This window comes from Mobula hypostoma, chromosome 9, assembly GCF_963921235.1.
Source record: "Mobula hypostoma chromosome 9, sMobHyp1.1, whole genome shotgun sequence".
Taxonomy (NCBI): Eukaryota; Metazoa; Chordata; class Chondrichthyes; order Myliobatiformes; family Myliobatidae; genus Mobula; species Mobula hypostoma.
Genome location: NC_086105.1, coordinates 48,477,588 through 48,498,977, shown reverse-complemented (window position 1 = coordinate 48,498,977; position 21,390 = coordinate 48,477,588). Strand labels below are relative to the sequence as shown.

General features: G+C 43.8%; 1 pseudogene; it reads left to right on the top strand.

The window, feature by feature from the left end:
• Positions 1-2,858: 2,858 nt before the first annotated feature.
• LOC134352235 (actin-like) lies at positions 2,859-3,403 on the top strand (annotated as a pseudogene).
• Positions 3,404-21,390: the final 17,987 nt, after the last annotated feature.

Genomic DNA, 21,390 nt, shown 5'->3' with positions numbered 1-21,390 from the left:
ATCTAAAATGTAGCATTCCTGTGGGTAGAATCAAGAAACTGCAAGGACAAAAAGACCCTGATGGGAGTTTTTTACGGGCCTCCAAACAGTAACCAGGACATGGGCTACAAATTACAATGGGAGATAGAAAAGGCATTGCCAAATGACTGTGGAGGCCAAGTAGTTAGGTATATTTAAAGCGGAAATTGATAGGTTTTTTTTAAAAAAAGAGAATTATTTTTAAATGGTATGCAAGGACAGGGTGTGACTGGACGAAGAGCAGAAATGCAGCAATGATTAGAAGCTGAAGACATGAACTGTTAAGATTGGAATTAGTAGTGAGTATCTTTACCCTACTAACTTGAAAGAAACCCCTGCAGGAGAGACAACAGCAATAAAAGACTTATTGAAGCTAAAGCTATAACATGCAGCAGCTTTAACGAGACAGTATCAGCAGAGACCAGTGTCCAAAATTCCTACCATGTAGTCAGGAATTAGTTCTGCAAAATTATTCCAAGGCATTTGGTCAAGTTTTGTACAAGTCTGTGAACTGACTTTCCATGGATGATCAACTATTTCATGCAATGAACCAAGAGAAAAGATGGCGAGCCACCCACAGCGAAGAGTCAGCGTGGGAACGAAATGTGTAATGATGCAGAGAATTTAATACAGTTGGATGTATAAGTTATTCTCATTTGAAGAATCCGAATTTGATTTTCTGTAAGAACTGATTATTTTTACAAAGACTTTGAAAAGATACTGAATGAGATTTACTTCGTTTAAGAGTTGCGACGTTGGAGAATTGTCGTGAAAGGAGTTAAACTATGTATATAGAATTTTGAATTTGAATTTAAACTTGTAGATATTCTGAAGTTAACTATAATACTTAAGAATCAGAATTATATTTGGTTTTCTAACTAACTGAGGGATAAGTAAAAAGGAAAGTTTAGTCTGTAAACTTTTAAATAGGGAATAACACTAGGTTTAATTAGCTAGAGAGATTAGAGTAATAAAAGAATCTCACTGATTCTGATTAAAAAGGAATTTGTTGTGGTTTGAAATATAAGATTTGGAACCTAAACAGAATGTTAGCATTATAAATATTTTGTACATATTGTTTTTTCTTACAAACAAAACCTTATTTCCAGAGGTGTGTGGTTTCTTTTCACTGCCTCCTTCCAATCCCAGAATCTTCTGATGGCCTACTAGCAGCTTGTGTAATTTGATTTTCTCAAAAAGAGTGTGGCGACCAGTCATACACGATAAGACCGGTGCTACACAGGTGTTACAATAGCATACTCTGTCCTGAAAGGTAAGCTACCCTCATATACACCACACCGATTATTAAAAATAGGCAATAAACCCATATAACTATTTTCCTACATAAACTGACTCAATTCACTAATTATTTTCAGAGGCATATGCAGTTATCAGTTCAATCAGTTATAAATGCATTCTATCTGCTGACGTTATTCTCTGGGATCTCCTCATCCCTGATGAGTCCACTCCAGATATATCCAATTCTAGTGGACCCTCTCTCCCCTCTTCTCTTGGCTAAGCTCTCCCCACCAACAGGGGTGCTGAGGGCATTTGATAGTAAGCATTGCACGGAGCCTTGAGCCATAAACAGTCTGCGAGATGAACTCGGCGGCTGAAGAGTGTCTATGGAGGGAAAGGAACTGTCACAGTTTTGGGTCAAAACTTACATCAGGACATGCATGAGTACTCACTGACTGAGAAAAAGTTAGGGTCAGCAGTGCAATTGCCTCTTGTGTTCGTTATTCTCGTCACCTGAGATGATTAGCCTCACTGGTAATGAGCACTTTGATCTGGCTTCATTCTCTTAGTCTAATTCCACTTGCCTTTATCCACTCTAGACTTGGGTTGTACTGGAGATTTCAAGCTAATTATCCTGCCTCTTAAGAAGTTATTGATGGTTCCTTCACTGACATTCATGCCTTAGTGGGACTGGCTTGGAAGAACATGGTAAGTTATGCCTTCTTTAATGGTTTATTAGTATTTTTATTTACCTTAAAGCTTCACTGGGTGATGAGTTTGTTTGTAGGGCATGTGTATTATCTTTTGAGCTCCAGACTCACAGTGATGCACTCCTGATCTTGAGCATAGCAAATTGGGTGAACGGTTAATGAGGGTGCAGGTATTGTTGAGGTTGTGGGGGTGTGTTGAGATGGGGGACCTTAGGGTGGGGCGGCAGTTCCTTCATGATGAGGAGTGCAATGGGGCTTGGGTACCTTGTGTAGGGGGTGCGAGATGAGTTGCCTTGGATTATTTTGCACTTAGCATTCAGGGGTTTGGAGTGTTAGAGGTGGGGTATTGAGATTTACATAATATCAGACTTTGGGAATTTTAGCAGTTGTTGAGTTATAGTTAGCAATTTGGGTTAGAGTGGTGAAGAAAGTGATTGTGCTTCATAGAGCTATAAAATGCCTGCAATGTGTACCCAGATGTATACAGATTGGTCGCAGTAGACCATTTCTGCTGCTTCATGATGTTATCAGATCATTGCTGAGAGGCACAAAAGACTGCAGATGCTGGAAACTGGAGCAACACACAAAATGCTGGAGGTGCAATAGATGGTGGAGACTCAATAGGTCTATGGAGGGAAATGGACAATGGGCATTTCAGGTTGAGACCCTTCATCTTATCATCTTCTCTAACTTACCAAGAATTTGTCTGCCTCTGTCTTAAAAGTTTTTCAAGACTCTGCCTCCATCATCTGCAGTAGAATCTCATGATTTTCTGAGAGCATCAGCTCTTCCTCAAATGGTGACCCCTTATTTTTTCAGGGATCGCTCCGGCAGCTCTTGGGAAAGGACAGGTTTAGGGAGAGATTGATCTGAAAACAATTAAAAAGTAAAATGGCAGATGATGAGATTGTTGTACGTGTCGTCGACAATGCGTAAGCCTGGTTTTGCTGGAGATGATGCTCCCCGTGCTGTTTTCCCCTCCACTTTTGGACGCCCGAGACATCAGTGTGTTACGGTTGGTTTGGGCCAAAAGGACAGTTATGTAGGCAATGAGGCTCACAGCAAAGGGGATTTTCTTACTTTGAAATGCCCTTTGAGCTTGGCATTGTCACCAGCTGGGATGACATGGAGACGATTTGACATCACAGGTTCTATAATAAGCTCAGTGTAGCTATAGATAAACACCCAGTACTGCTCACAGAAGCTTCACTGAACCTTAAAACCAATGGAGAAGAGATGACACAGATCATGTTTGAGACTTGCAACACACCAGCCATGTATGTGGCCATCTAGGCTGTGCAACCTTTATGCCCCTGTGTGCCTCTGGTATTGTTATAGACTTTGGTGAAGGTGTTACCCATACAATTCCCATTTACGATGGTTGTGCACTGCCCCATGCTATACTGTGTCCAGATTTGGCGGGCTGGACCTCATGAAGATGGGCACCATGGTAGCATATTACCACAATTACAGCCTGGGGTGTCAGAGTTCAGAGTTCAATTCTGGCACCATCTGTAAGAAGTTTGTCTGTTCTCCCCGTAAACAAGTGGGTTTCCTCTGGATGCTCCAGTTTCACCCCACGTACCAATTAGTAGGTTAACTGGTCATTGTGAATCGTCCTGTGATTAGGATTCAATAGGTGGGTTGCTGGATGATGTGGCTTTCTGAGCCTAAAGGGCCGGTTCTGCACTTTATCTCTAAAAATAAAAAAAAAAGAATCTGAAAGAGTGAGGGTACTCTTTCACCAACACTGAAGAAAGGGAAATTGTCTGTCACATCAAAGAGAAACTGTGATCTATAGTGATGAATTGACAGAGCAGACTCAATGGGCCAAATGGCCTAATTCTGCTCCTAAGTCTTAAGGTTTTTAAGTAATGACGTCAGCAAATTTCTGCTATAAGAATAATTCTTCTCTACATCTACACCAACAGGACCTCTTGGGATCTTACATGTTTCAGTCAAATTGACCCTCACAGTTACAGACTCTGTTAGCCATAGGGCTTGCCTGTAAGAATTTTCTCAGCAGATAACCAGACCATTTCAAGTGCCACTGAATGCACATTCAAAAATGCTTCAGCACAGTTTCATCAGTTCTTTTTAAACTGGTAAAATTGTTCTATTATTGTCTCTTGTACCGAGGTACAATGAACAGCTTTGTTTTGTATGCCATCCAGTACAGGTAATTTCATTACACGTGCGTTGAGGCAGTACAACAGAATGCAGAACAAAGTGTTACAGTTACAGAAGAAATAGATAACAAGATGCAAGGTCATAGCGAGGTAGATTGTGAGGTCAAGAATCAATCTTATCATATACAGTACTAGGGACCGTTCAATAGTGTTTAACAACAGGGTAGAAGCTGTCCCTGAGCCTTATTGTATTTGCTTTCAGACTTTTGTGTCTGGCAGCATCTTGTACAGAGTAAGCAAAACTGTAGACAATACTCCAATTACTTTCCAAATTATTCCTTAGAAGGACATCATATGTCTACCATTCACTTTTTCACTCTGGGGGCCATTTTAATCCTACTGTGATGACTCTGTCAACATCAGCTGAACTTATTGTTAAGAGAGACCAAGCGGTATCCTAGTGTCTTAACGATAAGGTGAACTTCGAATCCCATCTCTCTCACTCCCTTCGGAAGGTGGTTGGATATATTCAAAAGCTGGGAATCTGGGCTTCACCAGCAAGAACCTTTGCTCACTATCTTGGGGCTGGGGGGGGCTTGCTAGGCCATTTCAAAGGGCAGTAAAAAGTCAACAAAACTGAATCTAAATTAATGGAGAAAAGTCACATATGAAACCATAATACTAAAGTATATACACCTTAACAACAGGAATTCTGCAGATGCTGGAAATTCAAGCAACACACATAAAAGTTGCTGGTGAACGCAGTAGGCCAGGCAGCATCTCTAGGAAGAGGTACAGTCGACGTTTCAGGCCGAGACCCTTCGTCAGGACTAACTGAAGGAAGAGTGAGTAAGGGATTTGAAAGTTGGAGGGGGAGGGGGAGATCCAAAATGATAGGAGAAGACAGGAGGGGGAGGGATGGAGCCAAGAGCTGGACAGATGATAGGCAAAAGGGATAAGAGAGGATCATGGAACAGGAGGTCTGGGAAGAAAGACAAGGGCGGGGGGGACCCAGAGGATGGGCAAGGGGTATATTCAGAGTGAGAGAAAGAATGTGTGTATAAAGTACATTCTCTCTCTCACTCTCCTTTTTCTCCCTCTGTCCCTCTGAATATACCCCTTGCCCATCCTCTGGGTCCCCCCCCTTGTCTTTTTTCCCGAACCTCCTGTCCCATGATCCTCTCATATCCCTTTTGCCAATCACCTGTCCAGCTCTTGGCTCCATCCCTCCCCCTCCTGTCTTCTCCTATCATTTTGGATCTCCCCCTCCCCCTCCAACTTTCAAATCCCTTACTCACTCTTCCTTCAGTTAGTCCTGACGAAGGGTCTCGGCCTGAAACGTCGACTGCACCTCTTCCTATATACATCTTATATATTTTTTAAAAAACATAATAAATAAGCACTCAAAAGACCCACTCTCCTGCCTTCCACCTTTCACCTGGATTCACCAACTTCCGGCCAGCTCCTGCTCCTCCCCCTTCCCCCACTCTTTTATTCTGGTTTTTCTCTAGTCCTGATTGAGGGTCTTGGGCCAAAAAGTCAACTGTTCATTTTCCTCCATAGGTGCTGCCTGACCTGCTGAGTTCCTTCAGCATTTAGCGTGTGTTGAACCATAAAATAGTTTTCTTTTCCAGAAGCTATCAGTGAAACAGATTGTTTTTATATAAACAACCTGTTGGACAATTCTATTAGGACAAGCTTTATTTGTTAATTTCTGATTATTACCTGCTTCTATATTCCAGCAGTGGCTTAGTGGGATTTGAACTCCTTGTTAGCCCAGAACCTGGGTTACTGGACCACCAGTAGCACTGCCAGCATACATGGTAACATTGAGTGGATAACTTTGGGAAGGGTTGGAAGATGTAATACTCCTGTGGTGTCACACAAGTACTGCTCATTGGGAGTGATCAAAAATAGGCAGAGTGGGGAGCAGGAAATCTGACATTCAGTACAGGATATCCTGATACACAAGCAGAGCTCCCTGTCAGTGCTAGTTACACCTATTCTCTGTGGTGCTCAAACTGTTTGCAAAAGAGCATTTTTTCAAAAAAGAAGCAGGAATCTTTCAAATTGCTGAGAGTGAGGTTGTACCTGCAAGGTGGTGATTTTTATTTTATATTCATGCACATAGAAGTGATTTTTGTTTGAGAAAACCAGACAGATTCTTGTTTCCAAAATCCAAAAATGTGGGACTTCAGTAGAATAGGATAATCCTTAAAAGCAGAGTGTTCTGAGAACACACGCTACCACTGTGACCGCGGCGTTGACAAGTAAACATTGCAGTACTGTTTCTAATCGCTTGGTAATATGGGTTGCACCCCCATGCTTATGTCTTGACTGGTACAATACAAAATGGAACATTCTAGGGCAGTGCAGATGCCACTAGGTCCCTGTTGTTCCACCCATCATTATGCTGCCAGTCACATCTGCTGGGGAGCTGGTCAAGCTGCAGAGACACCCGCTGCCTCTATGCCCACCAACAGGTGTTCGGTTTCTGGTGGGTAAACTCAAAGTGTGAGCCTCGAAACTCACCAAACAATGCAATACTTTCCATCTTGCACCCTGGCCTCGTCCAATGCTTTCTTACTGCAAAGTCCAGACACAGAGACAGTAGCGTCTAGCTTGGGAGCCCGTCTACCATTTGGAGATATATCAGACAAAGGACTGCTGCTCCCCATAGTGGGACAAACTGTCCTAACTTCTGTCCCACTGGAACCGAGCAATGGCTTTCAGATTTCAGATTCACTTTCATTTATTTATCACATGAACGTATGTTAAAACATACAGCGAAATGTGCATTTGTCTTAAGAATTAACATACCTGATGTGCTGGGGGCAGCCAGCAAGTGTGACTACATATTCCGCGCCAGCATAGTATGCGCATCATGTTCGCAGAACGTACAATCAATGACAAAACAACAACAGCAAAACAAGCCACTTACTCCCATCCCACCCACCCGTGTGTGCGCATACATACACATACACGCGTGCGGACAATGTGTGTGCTTCCCTCAATGAGTAGTGGTAAGCAGAGGGGAGTGTGGAGAATTTGGAATGTGGAATGGGTCAGGAGGGAGTTTTGTATCCTGGGACTTAAGCTGAAGTTGGTAACATTAGCCTTAGAAAGCACTGGTAGTGGTCAGGAGAAAGGTGGAATATAGAACGCAGTGTAGTGAGTATCAAGGCTCGTCCTTCCAGAGGGAAGATTCAATATTCAAGATTGTTTAATGTCATTTCCAGTACAACAGTATAAAGGAGAAGGAAATAATTGTTACTTCGGTTCCGATGCAGCATAAAAAACACAATACAATAAAGAATCAGAATCAGGTTTAATATCACCAGCATATGTTGTGAAATTTGTTAACTTTGCAGCAGCCGTAAAATGCAACTAAATGATAATATAAGGACAAAATTGAAGAATTACAGTAAATATATATATATCAAATAGCTAAAATAAATAAGTAGTGCAAAAGTGTAAAATAAAGAAGTAGTAAGGTAACACAATAATAAGAAAAACATTTTATATATACACACACACATTGCTTTATGTGCATAAAGTGCTGCTAGGCGTAGGAGGAGACTCCGACAGGAAGTGATGAAGTAGTGGTGCTGGGGTTGGTTACTGGGTTGATGAGTCTTACTGCTTGAGGAAAGTAACAAATGGGCAAACAGCCAGGACAAGGTCATGTGCACGGTACCATGGGTAAAAATAGACACACGTGCAATCCCAGGAGCCAAATGAAGAAGCAGGAAGAGGGTAAAGTGACAGTTTCCGGTTCATTCTACCGGGAAGTCTCCTCAGCGTATGTCCATTTTGAAGGAGCTTTCCTTCCTGTTTTGAGAGGAGTTCTGTGATGCCCTCTATCACTGCTACTTTTTGCTCCAAACCTTCCCTTCACCTTTTCATACTGGTCTCAGTTTATATGAAAGCTCTTGACCTGAAATGTTGACTCTCTGTTTCACTCCACAGATGCTGCCTGATCCACTGAGTTCCTCCAGCATGTCGTTCATAACCAGTGCCTTATATTGGTTAAAAGAAGTAGTTAACATTATTTTCTAAAAGCTTTTAACATGAAGCCATTCAGCCCAAAGCGCTCATTCTGTTGTTTACCCATTAAACACTTTGATGTCTCCAAAACAAATTCACCCAGCACTAGGTCCACATCCTTCCATTTCATCCCTCTGCATACAGTCAAACGTTGGCAGTTGCTGATCTCAACCATTGATCCTGGAGTGACTTTCACCCACTACAAGAAAGGCTTAAAGACCCAAAGCACAAAGGGGAAAACAAGTTCGAACCCATGAAAAAGAGAAAAGAAGATACAGTAAAGAGAAACTGAAATATAATCCAAGCAACACACACACACACAAAATGCTGGTGAACACAGCAGGCCAGGCAGCATCTATAGGAAGAGGTACAGTCGATGTTTCAAGCCGTGACCCTTCGTCAGGGCTCACTGAAAGAAGAGCTAGTAAGAGATTTGAAAGTGGGAGGGGGAGGGGGAGGGGGAGATTCGAAATGACAGGAGAAGACAGGAGGGGAGGGATGGAGCTAAGAGCTGGAAAGTTGATTGGCAAAAGGGATGTGAGAGGATCATGGGACGGACGGGAGGCCTAGGGAGAAAGAAAGGGGGAGGGGGGAAGCCCAGAGGATGGCCAAGAGTATAGTGAGAGGGACAAAGGGAGAAAAAGGAGAGAAAGAAAAAAATATATATAATAATAAAAGATAAATAACGGATGGGGTACGAAGGGGAGGTGGGGCATTAACAGAAGTTTGAGAAGTCAATGTTCATGCCATGAGGTTGGAGGCTACCCAGACGGAATATAAGGTGTTGTTCCTCCAACCTGAGGGTGGCTTCATCTTGACAGTAGAGGAGGCCGTGGATAGACATATTAGAATGGGAATGGGATGTGAAATTAAAATGTGTGGCCACTGGGAGATCCTCCTTTCTCTGGCCACTGGGAGATCCTGCTTTCTCTGACCACTGAAATATAATCTCTTTCTCTGAAAAATAATCCATTCAGTTTTGATAAACAGTGATTTAGCTCCATCTACTGATGCTCATTAGAAACTGCATGGGATATACTAGTTAGCTGAAGAAAATGGGCTCAAATTGATTGACATACATGGATATAAATGTATAAATGCAAATGTCATGAAATTTAGCTTTTTGCAACAGCAGCATTGTACATTATAAACATAAGTTAACATAAACAAATTAACAAATTATATATTACTTTCATAACTAAATAAACATAATGACATAATGGCACTGTGGTTGAGAGAGAGAGAAAAAGAATAGCTTGAGGTAGTGTTAGGGTTCTTCAGATTGGTTTAAGAACCTGATGGCAGTGGGGAAGAAGGGGTTATTAAACCTCAAAGTGTGGGTCTTCAGGCTCCTGTACCTCCTGCCTGATGAAGGGCATGGCCTGCATGGTGGAGGTCCTGAATGATGGATGTCACCTTCCTGGGACATCACCGCTTGTAGATATCCTTGATGATGGGGAGAGCTGCACCCATGATATAACTGGCTCAATTTGCCACTCTCTGTAGCCTCCTACGTTCCTGTGCATTTCCATACCAAACAATCAGAATACTTTCCACTACACTACTGTAGAAGTTTATCAGAGTTTTCAATAACATGCAGAAGGCACACTTAATGTTCAAATAGTTCTCCTCACCCGTATGCATAGCTTCATTGAAATCCTCATAGCTATGTTAGCACACATGCTAATTCTTCATTCGGTTGCCCAGAAATATTCATCTCCACCTTACCCTTTCTCCACGCTGACATGAAAACCATAATACTAATCTATAATAGAACACTCCCATAAAAACTGGTATTTCAAAAGGCTACATTATTGGCTGATGCTTTTTTAATCTTTCTCACTATGATGTTATATTTCAGCTCCAACAAACTTCCTGTGCTAGTAAAACTGATCTTCAGAACTAAGGGGAAACTATTCAATTCATGCAGCTCCTATCCCAAAGAATTACAGCTTGGTTTGGCAGCTGCTCTGCCTAGCTCCGCAAGTAACAGCAGAGAGTTGTGCCCTCCTTGGACTCTGTCTACACTTTCTACTGCCCCTGCAAAAGAGCATCAAAAGTTGCTTTAGTAAAGCATAATCAAAAGCAAAATCCATACACCTTGGACATCCTCTTTTCCCCTCCCTCCCATTGGGAAGAAGATACAACGACGTGAAGACACATACCACCATGCTCAAGAACAGCTTCTTACTCACTTTTACAATACTTTTGAATGATCCCACCTATGATCAGATGAACTCCTGACTCATAATCTACCTCAGCATGCGTAACAATGACAAACTAATCATACAACAACAAATAAATCTAGAACCAAGGTCAACCAAACCTCAGCAGTCAAACTGCAGCATGCACATGTGTTTCTGCACACTCAAGACACCAAACTTCAAGATATCGTTTCTAATGAGAAATCTTGACAAGGATGCTTTAAACCCAAATGCTGGAATATCTGAGGTTTCGATCGAGACACAGTCTCAAACTGGATTTGAGAACTGGGCACAAAACAAACGCTAGATGATATCACTAGTTGGGCTTATGAATGAGCCCCAAGGCTCCATTCTGGTGCTCTTTAGATACTCAATTCTTGCTATCCAAAATATGAATGCCAATTAGCACGAAAGTCCTGAGCCCTCAAGAGGGCTGCGCAAGCTATCCATACACCAGGGAGTTAGAGCATCTAAACCCCAGAAGCTGCCGTGGTTGGGTGCATCTTATAACTGGACTCCTCCCCTACGACTGACTCCTGACAGCCCTGTCTGCTCGGGAAGACAGTGATGGTGTCATGGATGCCAACCGTATCCAAGATGTCTCTTTCAGGCACCCAGCACCTTTCTTCAGGACCGAATCCTTTCCAGACCATGAGGTGTTGCTGAACACCCTGAACAGTTTGTGAGTCCAATAGTCTTCTCACCATCTTCCAGTTGATAAACCTGGGTGGTGGTGGGGCTAAGGGGCTGGTGCAGACAGGTTTTCATTTAGAAATGTGGAGGGTGGGATTGATCTTTTGGGTCTTGTGGGGCTGTAAGTTGTAAGCCTCCGGGTTTACTTTCCTCAGGACTTTGAAGGGTCCAGTGAACTTGGGCGTCAACTTTCCAGACTCCACCCAGAAAGGCAAATCATGAGCAGACAGACAAACCTGTTGCCCAGGCTGCAAAGTGGGTTCTTGTCTTCCTTGGTTCGCCTTGGTTTCCACCTTCCAGTAGAGGTCAGCAAAATCTGCTTTGCCCTATTCTATTTCTGTTTGGAGCATTGGATAAGACCTTTGGCTGCAAGAACCCCAACCTCAGTGTCCTGTTCTGGAAAGAGGGCAGAGGATAACCAAAATGGCACTCCAAAGGTGACATCCTATGTGCCGAATGCTGTAAGTTGTCATGGCAACCTCCGTCCACATCAAATGGTCACACCAGTCATCAGATCCATCTGAGGCCAGGCATCTTAGGATACGTTCCAAATCCTGGTTGGTCCACTCCATCTCGCCGTTGGACTGCAGGTGAAACCCAGAGGAAAGACTTTTTGTTGCACCTATCACCTTACAGAACACACTCCAGAAATATGATGCGAATTGTGGACCACGATCCAAGACAATGACAACTAGGAATCTGGATCCTGAAGCCCTGGTCCAGGACAATTTTGGCTGTCTCCACTGCAGATGGTAGCTTCTCCAAGGCAATGAACGAGCAAGATTTTGAAAACTGATCAACAATTACCATGATGACAGTCTTCCCCTTGGATGGGAGAAGAGCCCGTGACAAAGTCCATGGAGACGTGCGCCCATGGTCTTTCCATTACAGGTGGAGGAGCACCTGAGGTCGGGTACGCGGCTCCTTGTTCCCGGTGGACACATCATATGCCCGCACATACTGTGGGGGACAAGTACCGGGCAGCAGGTCAACAGCAGTCATAGGATCGGTGCAGTGGAGGAGTCGAGCCCTTTCCCTTGCTAAGGACCTCCTCCAAGTCCTTGTAGACAGAAGGGATTTCGACCGGTTTGGGTGTTGCAATCTCCTCCAGATCTTCCTTCAAGAATGACCCCTGAGATTTCTTAGGTGGCAGAGGTGATTTGACAAAGCTCAGAGCCCCTTCCCCCCTCCCTAGGTTCACAAAACTCATTCACAGAAACAGTGGCCAAATCCATGCCCAAATCCTCATCTGTATCCTCAGACAATGGCAGGGAGGTGTACAGATGGTCTTTGCCCCTCCCCCGGGAGTAGGCTTCAAGGATCTGCATAAAGGAGTCTTCTCTTTCCTCGAGACCTGGCAGCTGGATTGCTTAGGGTTAGCTGCAAGTTTTCCAGACTGGTCAGGCAGCTCCTCGGTTTTCTCCTGAACTAAAGATTCCCTCTCTCTAGTTCCTGTGCAGTCCCAGCTAGACAGGATCACTCCACACACAGTCCTATTGGCCGGGACCGGCTTGTCTGTCCTTGAGGGCAGGACTAGGTCTCTGGAAAGTCTCAGGTTACCTTGCACCGAAGGCCGCCCCCTTGCTGGTCATTGGTCTCAGGAGAGTCTGGGGGTTAGAGCACCCCGCCACAAACATGCCCTCTTACAATGACTAGACCAAGCAATGATTCTCCCCTCCCTCCAGTCCACTGATGAGTTATGCTGGGTCAGCCGAGGGTGCCCGAGGATCAGGGGTAGGAGTGGCAAGTCAATGATTTAGAAACTAATGTCTTCCACATGATCCTCTACCTTCATCTGCAAGACCACAGTCAGTTGCTGGATCAGGCTGGAACCAAGCAGGCGGCCATCCAAGACAGTTGCGGGCATGGAATGGCTCTTCTCTCACAGCAGTACGTCGAGTTGACAGGCAGTTCCTAAGTTTATAAAATTACTTGCTACCCCAGAGTCCATGAAAGCCTTCACCAGCCTCAAGTCCTCAAGTTCTTAGCCCAGGTAAACCCCGTCTTCAGCACAAAACCTGAATTCCTGGGATTGGGAGTAGCGGCTGCTAGAAACCCAGTCCTCCCGACACTGGACAGTCTTAGAAGTTTCCCGACAGATGCAGCCTGGGACATTCAGCCCACAGGTAACCTGCTTCCCCACAGTAAAAGCAGCTACCTTGACTCCGATGCCGGCAGAGTCTAGTGCAGCTGACCTGCAGGAGCGCGACAGGATCTTGAGCACGAGATGGATGGTCGAGGTCTGAGGTTGGGGAGTGGAACTGTGATGCGTTGGGACTGGGCTCGGACCAGCTTCTTTCAACCTCCTGGAGTAGACTCACTTTCACTCTGCCAAGCGATTATCAAGTAAGCTGGACTGGTCAACTAGAACCTCTAAGTTCTCTGCTGGCTCTCCCAAGGTGAAGGCATCCTTCAGTTCATCTCAGAGTCTGTGGCAGTATAGAGTGGTCAAGTCTCTCTGTTCCAGCTACTCTCTCAGGCCAAAGTCCAAAATTCGATTACATAGTCAGCCGTTGGCCGTCCACCCTGTCGAATCTTCATCTGGTGGTCTGAGGCTTGGCTGGCTCTGGTGGAGTAATGGAACACCTTCCTCAAGGCGGCTATAAGTCCCTCCAAATCCGAGCAACTCTCTGGCCTGCATTCCCAATGTGCGGTGGCCCAGGCCAGGGCTCTTCCAGTCAGAAGAGAGATAATGAAGGCCACCTTTCCGCGCTCCAAAGACAACCACGACAGCTGAAGTTCAAACACAAATGAGCATTGAATGAAGAAGACACGGCAAGAACCCAGGTCACCGTCGAATCTCTCCAGGGTTGGAAGATGTACTGTCTCCGCAGAGTGACTGACTGGCTGTCCCGAGCGAGTCTGACTTCCTTCCAATCCAGCGAAAGTTGACAAATGGCTACCTGGAGCTTGTGTGTCTCCAGGCTCTGTCTGGAAATCCTCTCACTGTGGTTGGCCACAGCAGTCGAAAGACTCTGATACCCCACTGGGTCCATACTGTCTCAATCGTACTGTGACAAAAGACCTTGACAAGGATGATTTGGACCCAACTCCGAAGCAAAGATCGAGACACGGTATCAAACTGGATGGAGAACTGAGCACAAAACAAACGTTAGACAATATCACCAGTAGGGCTTACAAATAAGCCCCAAGGCTCTGTTCAGGTGCTCTTTAAGTACTCAAATCTTGGTGCCCAAAACATAATTGCCAATTCACTGGACAGTCCTGAACAGTCCTTAAAGGGGCCACGCCAGCTTCCATACTCCGGAGAGTTAGAGCGTCTAAATTCCGGATGCTGGTGCCATTGGGTGCATCTGATAACAATTGTTGACACTATCACTGAAGCAGGTGAGAATATGGGCTATACATTTAATATCCACAACACAAAGCTTCTCTGCCAACCTGCCCATACTGCACCACACTGCCCTTCAACAATAGAGGTTCACTGTAAATCTGTAAAGATATAGACTACAGCAGTAGTGTGTCCAGTAGTTCCTAGGCACATCACATCCAGAACCATGCCAGGGCCACAGATACCCCTGGGACACAGCCGTCTGCTCCCTGAGAGCAGCACATGTCCTACAGACATAGGGTTGCCAACTTTCTCACTCCCAAATAAGGGAGAAAGGGTAGCGTGCCGCGGCAGTGTGGGTATGGTGCAGGCCCGGGATGCAGTGACTGAGGGGGCTGGCAGCTAGCAGATGCTAACAGGGACCTTTTTCAAGAGAGAGAGAGAAATAACAACCCTAAATAGGTAAACAAATCCAATATATGAACCATGTATACATATCTTCAGTGTTATATATGAAATGCAACACCAAATTATAACAAAGCATAATACAGAGCATAATCTGACTACCAGTCAGACATGAAATAACACCAAATAACCCTATCTGTATGTGCCTACAGAATAGATGTATAATCACTGCAAAAGAGGAAAAGGAGGGGGGGGAACTCACCAAGTCTACTTTTTCCATGGATGTTTCTTGCTGCTCTTGTCTGATTCAAGCAGTCCTTTGTCTTTCTGCATAGCCATAGAAAAGTCCTTACATGACAAGTCACAGTTCACGGATATTTGAAGTTCATTTTTGATCAGCTCTGTGCTGCATCTTTTTCTTGAGTCTGACGTCTGACCATTTAATGGTCATCAGAGAGAAGATCCTCTCTACAAAGGCATTTGAGCCTGGCACACTGAGGATAAACGAGACAATCCTGAACATGTTGATTAAGTTGGCTTTTCCTATGTTTTGGAAAACTGCCACCCACTTCTCACTGGATTTTGGGGTATCCTGTCTGGCTTTCTGTATTTCCTCTGGGCTAGCACAAAACCCTTCATAGAGTTGGTCCATGTTGACTGTCTCTGTCATTCTGAGGGCAGCCACCACCTGCTCCAGGTCAGTGAAGGAGAACTCCTCATAGAGGCCGATCGGTTTCAGTTTCGTCACTACATTTTCTGGTGAGAAATCCAACCACTTGTCAATGTATGTAATGACAGAGTCATAGAACTTCACAAAGTCCTGTTGCTGCTTGGGCCTCTGTGCTGGCACTTGTTTGTCCATCAGCTGCTTGGTGTGGTATCCAAAAAAGCTGTCCTGTTTCGGCTGAAACATCTTCATTTTGAACTTTCGGACTTCCTCGTAAACATCTGTGATGCAGAGGTTTGTTTCCTCCAGCTTTTTTACGAGTTGGTCAAAAACAGACCCCATGTTGTGGAGAAAGCACAGATAAATTTCAGTAGCTCCAGTTTTTTCTTCATCCTAAAAATCCTCTTCAGTGCCACAGCACAGGTCTCAAGGAACCTGAAGTATGACGTAGGAGCTGGCCAGCTTTACAGGAGACGTTCGACAGCTGGATGAAGAGAGAGCCATCGTGTGCAAACATGACCCAGAAATTCATGCCACTCAATGTCAACAAAGACAAAAAATGAACGCAGTTCCTCTCTTCGGGAAGCAGATGTTGAGAAGTGGCTGTAGACCTTTAGAACAATTGTCTCAATATTCTCTGACAGCTGATCACAGGCATGTTTACAGGCGTTATGAGCTATGTGAGCCGGGCAATTAGCTTTCAGAAAGCGATTGTTGGCACTGCTCAATAACTGGTAAACTGAGTGGTGTTTTCCAAAGTTTACATTGGCATTATCTGCTGCATAGACTGTGACGTGTCTAATATCCGGTTCATACTTTTCCAGACAGCTCATCAGAGCTTGATGTTTGCCATTTGCAGTTTCATCACTGTCTTCATAAAAGTCAAGTAACTTGCACTGCACTCCATCAGACACAGAGAAATATCTCACGCACACTGGAAACATTTTTCCATCTCCCTTGTTTGCGGCATCGGTGGCAACTGAGAAATACCGTGGGCTCACCTTCTTCGGTCGGGCTGACAGGCCTTAACCCATGTCTTTTTTGCTTCCCATTGCTTGTTAAAGCTACACAGCCTTTTCTTTTTTGCAGGTTTATCCATATTTACACATGCCAAACCAACCAGACAACACCAGACGTTACCGAAACTTTTTGTTTTGGCAGGAATTGGTAAAATATAGCACACAGCTGATGCGCATGAGGGGGCCTCTGATTGGATGACAGGTGAATCACTCATGCGTGGCGTCAACAGCACATGCAACACGCACGCACGCTGTTGTATCAGATCTAGGATCTGTCTGTAAGCGTGCCCTCTGGTGATTACAGAGTAGTAGCAGTCAAATACGGGACAACGGTGATCTCGTATGGGACAAACCAATCTAGCCCAATATTACAGGATGTCCCGGCTAATACGGGACAGTTGGCAACCCTTTACAGACAGCAAATTGTTGGCCCAGGAGTCAGCCTGATGTTGATTCAGGGTTAATATGCTTCATATATCAGGAGACTAATACACATACTCCGGAAGTACTCTCTCCAATGCCTGATATAACTGAGGTATAAACTCCCAGATTTTATATTAAATAAAATTTGAGAGTTTATCCTTAATTAATTTCTAATTAATTGTTCTAACTGGAAACTATCCTTTTGCAAATCATGCATACAGGCACATGCTCCCCTGCATCTCTGCATCCCTTTCTTTAATTTTTCTTCCAAAGTTGGGCAATTTCACATTGTCTCACATTGGACTTCTTAGACCAGATCTTTATCCACCCACTTAATATTCTCAAATACCTTTGTATGCTCCTTTATAACATCACAACTTACATTCCCACTTATCTTTAGGTCACCAGCAAATTAGGCAACCCTATCTTGGGTTTCTTCATCAAGTCACTTGTATAAACTGTAAGAAGTTGAGGCACCAGCATCACTGCCTGTACCCCAAAAGGGTCGTTGTTTCATTTAGCTGTATACATGTGTATGGTTGAATGACATTTGAACTTGAACCTGAACACTGCTCGTCACATCTTACCAACAAGATAAGGTTTTTTTTTTGCTGCTTTGGTGTTTCCTATCAGTCAGGTTTGTCTTCTATCCAAAGTCAAAAGTCAAAATAAAACTTATTATCAAAGTATGTACTGTATACATTACCATATATTACCTTGAGGTTCATTTTCTTGCAAGCATTTACTGGAAAATAAAGAAATACAACAGAATTTATGAAAAACTCTACATAAGCAAAGATTGGTAGATCCATACTAATGTGTTACACCCTGGCTCATGAGTTTTAATTTTCCACAATAAGCTTTGATTGATCACCTTATCAAATGCCTCTGTAAATTTAAGTACATCAACTGGAAACTCTTTATCCACAGCATATGTTACATTAAGTCTGTTTCTCTTCCCATAGATACAGGCTAACCTGAGCAGCAAACTGAGAAACAGCAGCCTGGAATGAGCTGGAGCTAGGAAGCTGACAGCGACTGTGCTCCGGCCTGCACTGAAAGCTGCTGTTCGCTCTGGTCACATATCACAGTTAGCTGCTCACTGCTGCATTAGGGAGATCACCCAGACTCCATACTTGAGGACAGAAGACTCTGAGGCTGATGTGAGAGCATCCTTCAGGAGGGTGAACACAAGGGAAACATCTGGCCCAGAAGTTGCTTTAAGAGGTTGGTCATGAAACAAATCAACTCCTGCATGAGGAGTGATTTGAATCCGCTCCATATTGCCTTCCAATTTGACAACAGGTCAACAGCAGGTGCCATGTCATCGGCTCTTCACTCAGCCCTGGAACATCTGAATAGGGAAGATGTATGCATTTGCTTGCTCTTCATTGACCACAGCTCTGCATTCAATGCTATCGTTCCCTCAAAACTAATCAATAAGCTCCAAGATCTGGGGCTCGATACCTCCCTGTGCAACTGGAGCTTTGATTTCCCCACTTGCAGTCCTGAATCAGTTTGGATAGGCCACAACATCTCCCCCACAATCACCACTGTCATCAGCACAGGAACACCACAAGGTTGGGTGCCTGGTCCCCTGCTCTATTTACATCATATTATGACTGTGAGACTAGGTACTGCTCCAATGCCATATTCAGGTTTGCTGAAGACATCACTGTTAGTAGCCGAATCAAAGGTGGTGATGAATTGGCATATAGGAGGGATAGTGAAAATCTAATTGAATGGTGTCACACAACAACCTCTCACTCAATATCATCAAAACCAAAGATCTGATTACTGACTACTAGAGGAGGAAACCAGAGGTCCACGCGCCAGTTCTCTTCAGGAGATCAGAAGTGCGGAGAAACAGAAACTTTAAATTGTTTGGCATCGTCATTCCAGAAGATCTGTCCTGCCATACGAAGAAAGCCTGGCAGCACCTCTACTTTCTCAGGAGCTTGCGCATATTTGGCAAGTCATCTAAAACTTTGACAATTGTCTACAGATGCACAGTGGAGAGTATCCTGAACAGAAAAGCCTACAAAAAGAAGTGGATTTTCCGTCTGGGTAGCCTCCAACCTGATGGCATGAATATTGACTTCTCAAACTTCTGTTAATGCCCCTCCTCCCCTTCTTACCCCATCCCTTATTTATTTATTCCCCCCCCTTTTTTTCTCTCTCTCTTTTTTCTCCCTCTGTCCCTCTCACTGTAACTCCATGCCTGCTCTCCACCTTCCTCTGGGCTCCCCTCCCCCTTTCTTTCTCCCTAAGCTTCCCGTCCCATGATCCTCTCCCTTCTCCAGACTTGTATCCCTTTTGCCAATCAACTTTCCAGCCCTTGGCTCCATCCCTCTCCCTCCTGTCTTCTCCTATCATTTCGGATCTCCCCCTCCCCCTCCCACTTTCAAATCTCTTACTAGCTCTTCTTTCAGTTAGTCCTGACGAAGGGTCTCGGCCCAAAACGTCGACTGTACCTCTTCCTAGAGATGCTGACTGTCCTGCTGCGTTCCACCAGCATTTTGGGTGTGTTGCTTGATCTGCAGATCTCCTCGTGTTTGCGTTTTCAAAAAGAAGTGGATGCAGCCCAGTCCATCACAGGAAAAGTCCTCCTCAGCACTGAGCAAATCTACAAAATGTGCTGCCACAGGGAGGCAGTATCAAGATCCGCCACTATCCAGACTATGCTCTCTTCTCACTGCTGCCATCAGGAAGGAGGTACAGAGCCTTAGGTCCCACACCACCAGCTCCAAGAGCAGTTATTACCTTTTAACCATCAGGCCTCTGAACCAGCATGGATAACATCATTCAACTGAATACTGAACTGATTCTATAACCTACGGATTCACTTTCAAGGAATCAAGTCCTTGAACAAGAGTCCGTGATAATAATCAGTAAGTATTTATTACTTATTTATTATTATCATTGCTATCATTATTACACGTTGTGCACACCTTATCCATTAAGTTAGGAATTGGAAGTGTTTTGGATTTTGGAATATTTGCTTCTATATAATGAGATACCTTGGGGATGGGACCCAAGTCTAAACACAAACAACACACTCAAAATGCTGGAGGAACTCAGCAGGCCTGGCAGCATCGATGGAAACGAGTACAGTTTTTGTTTTGGGCCAAGACCCTTCATCAGGATTCATCTAGGGCAGAAACATTGAATGCTCTTTTCCATAGATACCGCCTGGCTGCTGAGTTCCTCCAGCATTGTGTGTATGTGTTGCTTGGATTCCAGCATCTGCAGGTTTACTCTTGTTTGTGTCTAAACACAAAATTTATTTTCATTACATATATAGCTTATACATATACACTGAAGGTAGTTTTATATAATACTTTAAATAATTGTGTGAATGAAACAATAACGTGTACATTGAACCATCAGAAAGATAAGCTATCACTACCTCGGCCACCCAGGTGGACAGTAAGTGGTTGTTTAGTACTGCCAACATTCCCAACTCTGAACATATGTACTACTGGTAAGAATTCTTTCTCTTACACTTGTTCATCATGCATACTGCATGTACTGATGCAGCTATTCAGCATATTAGACTTTGGTCAGTGCAATATTCATTAACGAATTTCTCTGCTGCTTCCTGATCAGCAGAGGCTTTATCTTTAAAATTTAAATGCCATGCCTTTTCTTAAATTTCTGCAACCAGTTTGCTGAACATTCACAATTACCTTCAATTTTCAGTTTGTCTTGACAGATCTTTACTCGTTTCATGATCAGCATACCATTAAGCAGTATATATTCACTACGATGCTGATGAATCCACTCTATCGATACATCCTCAACATCTTCATTTTTCGCTTTTTTGCAGTTTTTCTATGTGTCAATAACTTTTGTTCATTGCTATGTGAGGTCAACTCTCCGAATTGTCTGTGGTGCACAGAGACCTGTGCATTGGCAGGGAACCTTCCCAGCACCTTGTGGAATTTTCCATTTTTGACATCATGTCAGTGATCAAAAAAATTTCGGACTTCAGAGGTTTTTGGATTTTGGAATTTCAGATAAGGAATGCTCAAGTTCTATTTGTTTTTTTTTGTATATACACAGCTTGTTGTCTTTTGCATATTGGTTGCTTGTCTCTTCGTGTTTGTGTATAGTTCTACACAGACTCTATTGCGCTTCTTTATATCCACTCTGAATGTCCGAAAGAATCAGAATCAGGTTTAATATCACTGTCATAAGTCATGAAATTTGTTGTTTTGTGGCAACAGAACATTGCTATACAAAGTAATAAAAACTATGAATTATAATAAGTGTACGTTAAAAAATAAATTAGTAGTGAAAAAAAAGAGAGGGAAAAAATACTGAGAAAGTGTTCATGGGTTCATTGTCCATTCAGATATCTGATGGCGGAAGGGGAGAAATGATTCCTGAGACACTGAGTGTCTGTCTTCAGGCTCCTGTACCTCCTTCTTGATGGTAGTAATGCGAAGAGGGCACGTCCTGGGTGATGGAGGTCCTTAATGATGGATGCCACATTTTTGAGTCGTCGCTTTTTGAAGGTGTACTGGATACTGGGAAGTCTA